The sequence below is a fragment of the Falco biarmicus genome, chromosome 4, assembly GCF_023638135.1.
Source record: "Falco biarmicus isolate bFalBia1 chromosome 4, bFalBia1.pri, whole genome shotgun sequence".
Lineage (NCBI taxonomy): Eukaryota > Metazoa > Chordata > Aves > Falconiformes > Falconidae > Falco > Falco biarmicus.
In genome coordinates, this window is record NC_079291.1 from 13,088,976 (window position 1) to 13,101,767 (window position 12,792).

The following is a 12,792-nucleotide window of genomic DNA, read 5'->3' on the forward strand; positions in this document are numbered from 1 at the left end:
TCATTGTCCTGACAAGAAGCAGGACAAAGATATATGTTAGGTTTCACAAATTTGCTGCTGCTCTTTGTAACAAAATTGTTTGTTAAAGGCTTAAAGCTTTATCATTTACAAGGTACCATTTAACAATTATGTCAATATATATGTGTGTAGTAGTATTGTGTAGTTTATTTTTGCAGTCTTTTCATAATGTGGTATTTCATAAATAAACTCAGTTCTTGAAGTTCTTTCTTCAGAACACTCTACTAAAGTGCTGGCATTTGTCTTCCATCCCATACTTACCCATCTTCATGAACATCATGTTTTTGTTTTACGTGTGGAAAAAAAAAATTAGACTAGAATCATTACTCTAATCAAGTCCAGCTACTGCAATATCTAGCTCTATAATGCTTCATTCAGTTACACGTGCTCATTAAAGCATGGAACATTGAAAGGGAGCGTGAAAATGTCAGAATTTGAGTGTATTTTAATGGACTTCTTTCTTCGCTTCTGATAATTTCTGATTTTTTTACTGTAGATAAGTTTTTTGATAACGCTTAATTGGAAGTTTTCAGGAATCAATTCTGTGTCATTGTAAGGACACAGATTGTTGGAGGGGTCTCAAAGGAAACTGTTCTATGTTGGTGTTCTATTTTTTGATAATTCAGTTGTCTAAATGAAACCTGAGAAGGAATATTTACAGAAATTTCAGTAAACACCTTTCCATTTACTGTATGCCTAACTGAGAGCACTTCTTTTTCATTGTCAGCAAATCTCGATTATTTTATTATTTTTTTTAGCCTGCCTGAATTTGGACAGGTCTTGTCAGTTTGGTTGATAAACCTTTTAGGATTCTGAAGCCACAAAGACAAAAGAACACTTTCAGGGTGTTCACATTTCTGTATGTGAGTTTAAAGTTGAGTGCCTGGGAAATGCATTACTAGCTGGACTTGCTGTTGTGTTAGAACTGTGTTTGTCTATCAGTTTGAAATCAAGTGAAATTTAGATGTGAATATTTTTGGTTTTATCCCATAAAATTTGTGAGGCTTTTTGTTTAAAGTCTCAAACATCTAATCAGTGTGCTTTTCAGCCAGAAATACATCCTTTCTTTAAATATGGGGGTCTATTGGTCCGTATTGATGAGTACATTAATGAGCACTATATGATAAAAGAGTTTTTTCTGATTCATTTGTGCCTCACTCTTGCTATTTATGACAATGCATTCTTGGCAATATTGCTTCAATAAATGTGCAGCCAAGGCATAGTTATTTCACTTGTTTTCCTTCTGCGCCATTTACAGTTTCTCAGCTCCTTGGATTAGAGTTAGAGGCTACTATGCTTTTAGCTTTTTCCAGCGGGCTTGTAAGACTTCTGGATCTCTCTTGGCCTTAGGTATGGTTTTCTGCAATAATGTTCTTTAATGAAAGCTTTCATTAAAACCAGTAGAAAATATTTTTCATTTTCTTTTTATGTTAAATAATTTATCATGCAAATAGGGTGGCAGGAACTACCAGACTTATAAAACCCTTCAGAATTCAGCTATTTTAAACTCATTCTTAGAATGTTAAAAGTATAGTGAAATGTGTGTCTTCACACATTTGCTGCTGTAGCACAAGCTGCCAAACAAGGAATGTGTGCTTTGCCCTTAAGTAGTTACTATATCTATTTTTTCCTTAAGAATTTTTTTTCCGAATTTTAGTTCAGAGTGACTGTGTTTTGAACAAACATTCACTGCCTGCAGCATTGAATGCCTGTGTTTTGTTAGGGATGAGGCTGAGTATGTCCTCTGCCAACTTCAGGACAGACGCTGAGTATCAAATGGCGGGTTATTTTTTTGTTTTATCAATCTCTTTGTGACTACGACGATATTTAACAAAGCGAAGTGGTAGTGTAATACTGTAGTTCATTCTTTCATCACTAGGGGGTACTTGTGTATCACAGTTACTCATTTCTTCTGTGCCTCAAATGCAGATTTTCAAGTAGATTCCTCCAACTTTCTATCACTTACATTCTAATAGACGACAAAAATACTGGTCCAGGTGAACGTGAAAGCTCAGGTAGCATATTGAGCTAGAGTGTAGGCTATTTAAAAATACTGTTTCTCAAGGTGGAAAAATATATTAGAAGTTACATTCTTAACACTACTTTCAAATCAGAAAATACTTTCTTGTGCTTGTGGAACATTCCCAAGAAGGGTGGCATCTTAGATATTGGCACAGAAGCTGTTTGGGGATACCTTTTTCAATTTTCCATTAGTGCAATGTCTACAGAATGAGTTAATGCAGAGACAATGCTTATCATTTAATGTAATGTAATGTATGTTCAGCAAAGCTTTTGCATGTTTTTAGAAATAGCTTTTGGGCATGCCTTGTACTTTGTTACCTCTCAAGGATCTTGTCTGTGGTGAGTGAAGTGTTGTGCACAAAACTGCTTCAGCTGAGAGGGAGAAAGATTATTTTGGGGCATGCCTCAAGTTGGCAGACTTACTTTACATAAAACTCACATACTGCTGCTCAGGCCAGCAATACCTGCCTCTCTTAGAAGTACGTGCCAGCTTCATGCAGATCTCCAGTCCTGTGCATGGAAGGGATCTGGATACTGACTTTCTGAGATCATACTAGATCAGAAACATCCAGTGTGATATGGTGGAGTTGCATAGTCTATAAATAATAAGGTTATGAAGTACTACAAATATAGTAGCATATGTAAGTTTCTTACTTTAAGTCCCTCTTAAGTGTTGACTGTACGACACATTTCTTGCCTGTTGTTTTAACTTCCTCATTTGTATTTTTTGTAAATTGCATTTCCTGGTAATTTATGCTCATAGTCCTGTGTGATTTCTACAATTTTGCCTTCTTTTTTTATTAGCTGTCTCTGAAAACATTTTTAATTTAGCATTCTACCTTGTCTCAACTAGAAAATTATGTACTGCTGTAAACAGCTGTCAGTTACAGACATAGCTGTATACCTAAAAGGCTAAGTTAGGAAAATCCCTATTATACAGCAAGTCTTCTTGTGTCAGTGGACTCTGTTTTCCTTTAGAAAATAATAGTTGCAAGTCATTGTATAGTCTTAAATATGCTTTCATAGGCTCTGCTCACACTTAAGTTTACTGAGCAGTAGCTTCTCTGCTTGTATTGCTTGTGGTTTATGTTTTCCCAAAGTATATTATCCACAGTGGTCAGAGAAAGCCAAACCAGTGCTTAGTATTCTGGAGTGAGATTGGGGTTATTTCAGACTGGTTGTTAGACTTAAGGATCACACTTACTTTATTCTGAGATACCAGCTTTGTGCAGACATGCGATGAATGACTTTTCTGAATTTCATAATAATTTCCTAAAAAGAAAAGTGCAAGTTCTTGATTTTAGGTTTAAAGCTAGGGAAGGTGACTTTTGTCTTCTATGTTTGTATAGAAAGTTATGCCATCGCCTTCTCACCAGGCATGACAGACAGTTAAAGGTCTCAGAGATAGAAGTTCCTGCAACTTTTGTGGAAACAAACAGCACAGAACAAAACAAATGCCCTCATAAAGAGAAAGGTCAGAACCTGGGAGGCTGTTCACCATGAAAGAAGTTTCTCATGTCATAGACAATCAACACAGTAGAGGGATCATCAGTTTCCCCCAGTTTTGAAAGAAACTATGGTCACAATTTTTATCATAAGCCCTAAAGTCAGCTAAACACAAGAGACATATTTGTATGAATGCAAGCCTCTTAGTTCCAGTTACGCAGAATGGCTTGGTTTATGAATTATTTGATATTTTCCCTGTCAGATGTTTGCAGATCCTGTTTTGAGCCAGGTACTGTACATTCACTAAAACTGAGATTGAATTGCATGATGTTGACACTGTTTTCCATTCTAGTGGTCTCTAAAACAAGTTCTGGCAAGTCTTTATTTCAAAACGAAAACTGATTTACCTGATAGGTAATTGGATTCCAAAAAAGATTGGATACACCTGCAAGTATTTGCTGTGGTTTTTAATCTTTTCCAGAGTTTGAACTGAATTTAGGCACAGTAGGTGGGGATGCATATCACTAGTTGCCATTAGTGGAGTTCCACAAATTTTAAGCCTCTAAAAGGCTCTGGGTTTCACTCTTTTCAGAGGAAAAAATGGTAGCTTTAATTTGGGTAAAAACTACTACTTAATGTGGTTTTGTTAATTTTCCTATTTGTCTTTTGTAAATTTGCACCATTCATGAAGTTAGATCTAAGTGTCCCTCCTCCCCCCCCCCCCCCCCTTTATGTTTGTATAATTTAATGTTACTAGCAACTAGCAAAGGATAAACAGTGCTACTCTGTCACTCTTCTAGACTCATGTATGCCCACCGTGGGATACTGTCTATTAAGAATGACTCTTTGCATGCATTTAGCACCTTTACTATTCTGAGACCTGAAAGCACTTCTCAGAGCTGTGAAGTATTATTATCCAATTTGCAAATGGGCAATAAACAGGAAGGTTAAAGAGTTTGCCTGGGTTCATGTAGCAAGGCTGTCGAAAATAAAGGGCCACTACTTCAGAAATCATTCCTTGATATCTTGATCTCGCTAAATGTTAGCAGAACTTCTAATGACATTGTAGGCGCTCGATCCTCTTCTAGAGCCTAATATCATAGGTTTCAGTTCTGTAGTTTGGAAACAAACTGTTCTGTGCATGTCAGGAAGGAAGCCTAGTTTCCTGTAGATTTACATCCTCTGTTCCCTTAATCTACCACAAGAAACCCTACCTTTTCACCACACATGTTATGACAACATTCCTGTTTCTGGGATGTCCCCTGGTTTTTTTTTTTTTTACTTCCTCTAATTGTAGCTCCAGCTTCTCCCTTCCCTCTTGTATCCCCCCAATATTTACATTTTCCTTCCATATTCCCTAATTAGTGGTTGCAAGAGAAACAGGTCAAGCCATGGTGGCTCCTGAGCAGAGTGTTGGGTTAATGGTTGGACTCAATGATCTTAAGGTCTTTTCCAACCTAAATGATTCTATGATTGATATACATACACTAGCTGCTTGGCAGGTCAAACAATGTGTAACTTTTGAGATCCAGGGCCCACTAAGGCTCTTGTGCTTCCTGCCTAGATCATTAAAGTCATCTTAAGATCCATGAAATCGCTACCCTTCTGACGGATTTGTTCGAAACTGGATGGTAGCTCCCTGAGATGAGTAGTGATTGCTAGATAGATCTTTTTTGCTTGGTAGACAAGTCTCTAAACTTAGGAAAATTGGAAAAAATTGGAAATGCTGGTGGAACAATTACATTACAAATTCTTCTGCACCTTTCCAATGTACTTGGTATTTAATACCTACCCTCAGTTCTTTGCTAACATCATATGTAAATGCTTTGAAGCTTATTAGATCTTATTTGATAGGAAATTCAAGGTACGCCCATGTATGAATACAATGCCAATTTTGTTGGCAAAGTATCAGCAGCTCAGTAGTTATCAAGCCGGTACTGTTTTATAAAACTCTACCATCTCAATGTTCTGCTCAAGTGCAATCTCTAATGACAAAGAAAAGGAAGGCATTTCAATATTGTGTCTAGAAAATAGTTTATATGAATTTTTGTAAATTGTGTCAGTATAGCTTTTAATTTATTGGTACATTCAGAGAAAATTTACAAATCACCTTCAAAATGCAGGACATCTGCAGGTGTTTGTTTTTTTCCCCCCAGATTCTTGACTTGCATATTTTTTTGCAAAAGTCTGTCTCAATTTTTGAGGAGTTTGCTTCTGTTTCTGGACATCATGGACCTAGACCTACCCAAAATAATTAGAAACTTGGTTTGTATAAAGTAGCAGGATTGTACCAGTATCTTTACAGCAAACAGTAGTATTCCTGCAGTCACTTCTATCCTAGTCCCCCTGAGTAGCTTATTGGTTAAATTATAACAGGCAATTATGGTTAGAGTCAAAGCCTGTTATAGCAGAGATGTACATTCAGCAGTAGTCTTGAAGGACAGTGCTATCACGTATAGATAATGAATATCCCGATCAATTGTGCCAGTTGAAGCTCTAGGTTAAGTTTCACTAATTCATAACCATGCATGGGCAAGCAGCTGAAGTACACAGTAGGCAATAGGGACTTCTAGTTCATAAATATTCACAAGGTACTTACATGTCCCTATGGTGGAAAGCACACGCTGAGAAGCGCCAAACTCCCTGGACTGCTCCTGTGTGTGGTAATGGTGGGGTGTCAGCTCAGCCTCTGCATCTGACTTGCATTATACCATTAATCCAGACTCATGCTATGACTCCTTGGAAACTGTGCACTTAGCTGAATAATTTATCATGTGACTTTCAATTATTTATGACTTCTTATAACAAATGAAATAAAATCTAAAGCTGGAAGAGTTTTGTAACTTAGGAATATCCAAGTGACCATCAGCAGATTGCTGTGTTGTCAGTCCCTGTGTTTGGTGCCTGCTTGCTTCTCTGAAGGTATTCTATGGGAATGGTCATTTGATATTGAATTGATTAAACCAGTAAAAATTACTCCCTGCCAGTTGTTATCTGCACGTTCATCTAATTATGCCGCTTTCCTTTTTTCTTCTCCCTCATTTAATAATAAAAACTAGAAATTTAAACTAGAATCCATCGGGTCATTTTAGGTTTGTGAACAGATATTCATGATCACCTTGGAAACTGAACAAAGGTGCATTTCCTATAGGACCTTCCTGGTTGCTGCTTATTTTTAAATAAGCTTTTCCTAGTGAACCATCTTTTGCTTGGTTCAGTCAAGTGTGCCTCTGCATCTTCCTGTAAGGCTCAGACTACCATGTATCAGCTGAGCTGCCACCGTTACTAAGGTGTGCAGTCATTCTTGGCCCCAAATAAGAATAACTGACAGAGAGGTCTTGCTGATTTAGCTAGAGCAGTTTGAAGAGTTAGCCTTCATGAGCTTTCCAGTTGAGTGGCTAAGCATGACTTTCATATTCTGTGAACAATGCTGCAGGAGTCAAGATGCAGCCAAGTGTCAAAGTCCTTGCTGAAATCTCTGTAGCAGTGGCTGATGCTCTTGTGGCTTAGTTGAAGAGGACACCTGGAAATTCCACTGAACTGTAAATGTTTTTGTTTCAGTTTTGGTAGACAGTTGCAGCTGTGGCCACAATTGTTTCGGATAGTTTTTAGTGCAGACCAATACAGGTTCAGGGACCAGTTTGCTAACCCTGACTCATTCAAAGCAGTTCTCACTGAAGACTGTATGGGAAGGTGCTTTACTCCCTGCCTTCTGCATCCCTGTCAGTGCCCAGCTTTTCCTGCGGCCCGGCAATTGCTCTATAGGATTCCTCCTGGCTTTTGGCCCCTGGAGATCTGCAGACCTCTCTTGCAGTGGGAATTTGTCAGTGCCAAAGTACAACACAGGTAGAGAAGGCAGGAGCTACCATTACAGCTCTGCATTCCTCTCTCCAGTAAAGCTATGCTTTTACACAGCTACCACAAAGCTACGGAAACAGACGCATACATGCATCTCTGCAGAAGGATGTTCTGCTAAAGCTGATAGAACAACAGAATTGATTGTTATGACACAGAGGAATCCAAGAAATGGACCATCTCGTGCTGGAACAATTTATTTAGAGCTCAACATAAGAAAGTATTGAAAGTCCCTGTGCCAGATAAATCTCTAGTGGGGGCTGCAGGATAGCTTGACATTGGAGCACAGATGTGAGTTTTCACACTGCTCATGCTGGTGACAGATTTGGCAATTTAAAGTGACAGCCATGCTGTAGGCCTTTGCGCAAGCAATTTCTTTGTTAAAATTTCTAGTTCCCTTCCTTCTCAAAAATTATAAAACCTGGTATTCTGTGGCTTCTTTGCCATTGAAGGGTGAATACTCGGAACATACTTGGGCTCTTTGCTCAGCTTGTGTAACACAGGTGCCTCTGAAAATCCTCTGCAGCAATGTCTGATGCAACGTTTGCATCTGCTGTCATCTGTATGAGTTTTGGTGGTATTGATATTTGGTTTTCTTTTTTTCTTATTTTTACACTTTTTTAACTAAGTAGCCTACTCTTCTTTCAGTGGGATTTGCCCATTTGACTGAGGTGCATTCTAACTATGCCCTTAATTTATGTGAGTGGGAGGCAGTGTTCCATAAAGAAAATACTACTTGGGTTTACTCCAAATTTCGTCCCCCACAGGCTCAGTGCTGTAGCACCTGCCATGTTCTGATCTTGTGTATGGGCACTGAGTGGTGCTGGTGGTTGAGTTCACTGTTTATCAAATTGTTTACAAGTAGCATTTCCAACATCAGGCAGAGAATTGTGCTTAAGGCGTTGCTGGTGAATTACTGGTTCTTTGAGATGCACAGCAGAGACAGTATTTAATGATTTTGTAATTAAGCAAATGCCTTGAGATCACTTCTGTCTCATTCGTTTTGTTGAAACTGAGATTTAGGGTTTATGCATTTGTAAGCTAGCTTTAGTAGGAAAGTTGAGAGGTATAGTATTATTACTTCAGGTTGAACTGTGACCACCTGCCTTAAAGATACAGTGTTTTTGCAACATTTGAATATGCCTGTCTATTGTATCTTGTTGCAGTTTACCCTTATTGGCAAGGTGTTTTCTCTTAAATTTGCATCAAGGATGTTGTCATTTCTTCCATGCAGAACAAGCCTCCAGCTCTTTGTTGTGTTCAGTACATTGTAATGAGAAAACTGCTGCAGTGAGTGAAATAAATTCTGGATTTGCTCGGCAGTCAGTGTATTTTTCCTTCTTTTCTGTTTTTTTGGTTGTGCTTATGTGACACAGTAGTAAATGTAATTCCTAGTTCACTGTTTCTCTTACATGCGTGGTTTGCCCTTCATGTGATCTAAAATAACTTTTCAGTGTTGCTGGGTAGTTCCTTCATTTTTTAATTCACCTGTTTCACTGATTTCTAAGACCACAGTATCATACTCAGGAGGGCTGGAAAGTATTAAAAGATTGTTATCTAACAATAGATGTTATACACAATTAATTTCCTCAGCATTTCTTGATTCCCTTTGCTTTTGATTGTAGACTACTTAGTAATATGCTTTTGTAAAGGTACGAACTATGCTTTTATCTCTTTCTCTCCTCCCCCGCCTTTTTTTGTACCATAGATAATACATTGTATATCAGAAATAAACATTGCAGAAGATGCTTGCTGGAAAGAGACATGTAGGAAGAGTGAGTTTTTTCATTAAAGTTGCAGCAATTAGTATTTAAATTACTTATGGGAATTAGTTCCACTGAAGGGACAATACTGTTGACACAAATATCCTTGCAACATTGAAAGGAACATAGTTCTGCTTACCAATATATTTACATTCAGGAAAGAACCAAGTAAATTTTATACTAGGAAATGTTTTAGTTGAATTTCTATGGAATGCATTCTTATAGTGATTGTTAGTGTGCCTGGCTTCCCTTCAACTCCTGCTCTTCAAAACTGTTTTCTGTAAACTGGTGTATATGAAGCAGGTGATATGAGGGTCTTTCTTCAAAACTTTTAATTGAAACTGATTTCAAAATTCAAACTAATTTCTATACAAGGAAAATTCTTTTTGGCAGATGCTGCAGCCTAAGGATGCAAGTTGAAGAAATGTAACATTGCAATTTTGAGATGTTTAATCATATTATAATGCTTGAAAAAAAAATGCTGCATCCAACTGTAGCTCTCTAACGGTATCTCTTTTATCTGAAGGGGAATATTAATTAGCAGAGAGCAGTTAATAGTGAAATGTATTGAGTGTGTGTAATGAAATCGCAATGGAGAAATGCCTGGTTTAGATGAGTTAATGTTTGATGGAATTAGGTCTTCAAAGATACAAAGAATAAACAAATTGTTTAGTCCTTGTCATATTTCTCCCTAAAATTCCATTTAGATTAGTGACAGCATGGTACTTAATTACATTCTTAAACAAGACTAGGATGTAGAAAAAAGGTTAAATGAACAGTAGATGGTGATAGTGCAACATGTAGAGATAAAGCATTGCTAAAAAAAGATTTAAAAAATTTACAGGTATTTAGTTTGCACGCCCTAACAATTTTTTTATAATTTTCCTGAGTAGACACAAATTTCTTCAGTTCAGTTAGTATTTGATTTAGAGCTTAAGCATATGCATAGACTACAAATCTAGTTCTGTTTTATCTTTTCATTTCTGTCAAGGACAAAAATTCTAGGTTTCAAAAATGTGGCTTTAGTGGAAAACTCTTCCTTTATTAATCAATGTCCACTTTTATTTTGTAATTTTTAATCAGTGTAGATGACAAGCCAAGAGATCCCAAAGAATTACACAAAATAAATAATTTTAATATCTAAATAAATAACATTCATGGATGCTTTTGTGCAGTAGTAATATGTCTTGTTCAGTTCTGTGCAGGATAACACAAGTACTCTGCTTTGCTTTGTAATTATTGATTTTTCCTCAGTGTTGGCACCTAAAGTTGACCAAAAATAATTTGAAATATGTGCCTTTGTATACATGAGATTTTTCTCATGCCAGAAGAAAATTATATAAGCTGTATTCCTTGAAGTTAACTTATTTCAGCAGTGTTCTCTTTCATGTTCCAGAAAAAATATTCTTTATTCCTTTGGGATACTAATTAAGAACTGTTAATTTTCAAATAACCATAAAATGTTTACATCATGAGCTGAACTGCTCAGTGTTAGTGCATATGTTAGAGCATTTGAAAATTAGGCATCTTGAAAAACATTTGTAGGTGCTATAATTGTGACTTGCTGATGGAAATGAAATGAATCATCCATTTCACTTGTAAATTTATGAAATCTTATCACCATTCAAAGATATTTAAGCTCAGTTAAATTCTTTAAAGCGCTTATTCAGAAAATGAAATTATATTTAATCCGTCTACAGATACTACAGCGTTCATACAGCAGTTGAAATCTTAGTGTTTAACTCGGGATTGGTTCTTGATGCTTGTGAACGTTTGTGAACAGCATGAATAGGCTGTTCTGGAGAATAGGAAAAAAACAGTCATTCATGAGTGTTACAGATTTACTAATAAGTCAATAGTGTTTGTGGGGATGGAAAAAGAAGTACAGCATTTGATTTAAGGAGTTGTGCAGCAATACATAGGATTGAAATGGGTTTATGTCTTAACTAATAAATCTGTAATGGCCGTAGGAATGATAAAAGGAATGCAAGATTTGATTTAAGAAATTGCGTAGTAACACTGAAGTTTGAAATGTTTTGGTTAATGAGTAAACATATGTATATAAGTAGGAGTAGGAAACAGCACTTGTAATTTGTTTTTCATTGGAAGTGTGGTAATCTTGATTTTTCCCACAGAAACCAAGTGCTCTTAATTTACTGTGAGTGTTTCTTTCCTTAACTAAAACCAAGTATTTGTTCTAGGTAGGACTGATTAGTGTGCTGACGTTTTGCATTTCATGGTTTCACCAGGTCCTTCTTTCCCTAACAGATAGATCAATGTCTTTAATCATCTGAGCATGCAGAAAATGGTGCTCTAAACATAGTGGATAAAATGTAAAGAATGATTATTTGATTTTTTCATACTAAGCTGTAAACTGCAGGAAAGCTAGTCACTGACACCAGGCAGAGGAATCTGGTGAGATTATTAGTAATGGGATAGCTGTATGTATGATGGGTAAGGATTAGATGAAAATTCCAATGGACTAGAAGACCAACCTAATTCAGGGAAGTAGTTTCCAGGCAACAGGGTGCCGTATAAAATCAGTGAAGTATCTTAATTGCAAATAAAAGATGGATGTGCCGAATTGAAATGTGATACAAAAGGAAACGTGTGGGAGTCATAATGCCTGATGGCAGGCAAGTTACTTTACATGAAGAGAACCTCATATGCATAGTGGAATGTCAGAATCAAAGGAACTCTGTAATACCCAGATGTAAACTGTACAGAAAGGACAGTTTAAGTTGGAGATAGGCAGGACTATGTATCAAAAATTAGATTCCAGTAATGTAATATTTTCAATCTGGAAGTTATCAGCACAGATCTAAAATTATGATTTTAGAACTATTCTGTTGGCTGTAACTTGCAAATCTCATCAACTGTGCAATATTCTAGAAAGCAACTGACTGTGAGAAGTGGTAGTCATGGGTGACTTCATCTTGTCTGTAGGCACATGGTGTCCTTGTTACTGAATTTCCCATTAATACGTGGAAGCTGTTGTGCAGACAGGACTTCTGCATGAGGGTTGTCGCCTCTTCTTCATTTTGGCCCCCATTTGTAGAACCATACCTTCTCTGCTGTTTGATAAATAGAATTTAAGACATCATTAATTAGAGCTCACATTGAAAGAGTTATATTTCTTTTACTTCATTACCAGCAAGCAAATGTACCTAGTCAATAATTCATGTTGCAGTTTACTCAGTAAACAGTGCATTTTGAGAAAGGCAGTCTTTTGAGAATTGCAGCTGATCCGATTAACCAGATTATATAATAATAAAGTTTGTCATCAATGTAAACAAATACCAGATGGGTTGTAAAACATTTTAGATCAGTGCAAATAGACAGAGATAAACACTGCTGTGGCATATTGTCAGTCACTAGTAAAGCTCAGTAAGGGATTCCCACTGTGTGTCCATATCCTGGAGAGTTCCACCTTCATGATTGTTTTTCTCTTGTTTTAAATCTTGCTCTATTTATCCCTATTTGCTCCACATAACTGCACTTTCAGATGTGGTGTGCTGGCCTGGCTGCATTTCAAAGCCTGACAATGCAAGCCAGCAAGGTTTTGGTGATGATAAGCTAGAACAGGGGTCCTCAAACTACAGCCCGCGGGCCGGATATGGCCCCCCAGGGTCCTCAATCCAGTCCCCGGTATTTACAGACCCCCCGCCATGGGTTGGGGGGAGAAACC

The 12,792-nt window shown here is 37.1% G+C and overlaps 1 protein-coding gene across 1 annotated transcript in view; it reads left to right on the forward strand.

Annotated features, from left to right (window-relative positions):
* Positions 1-12,792, forward strand: part of NEK11 (NIMA related kinase 11) — an 80,042-nt gene that overhangs the window by 4,249 nt on the left and 63,001 nt on the right.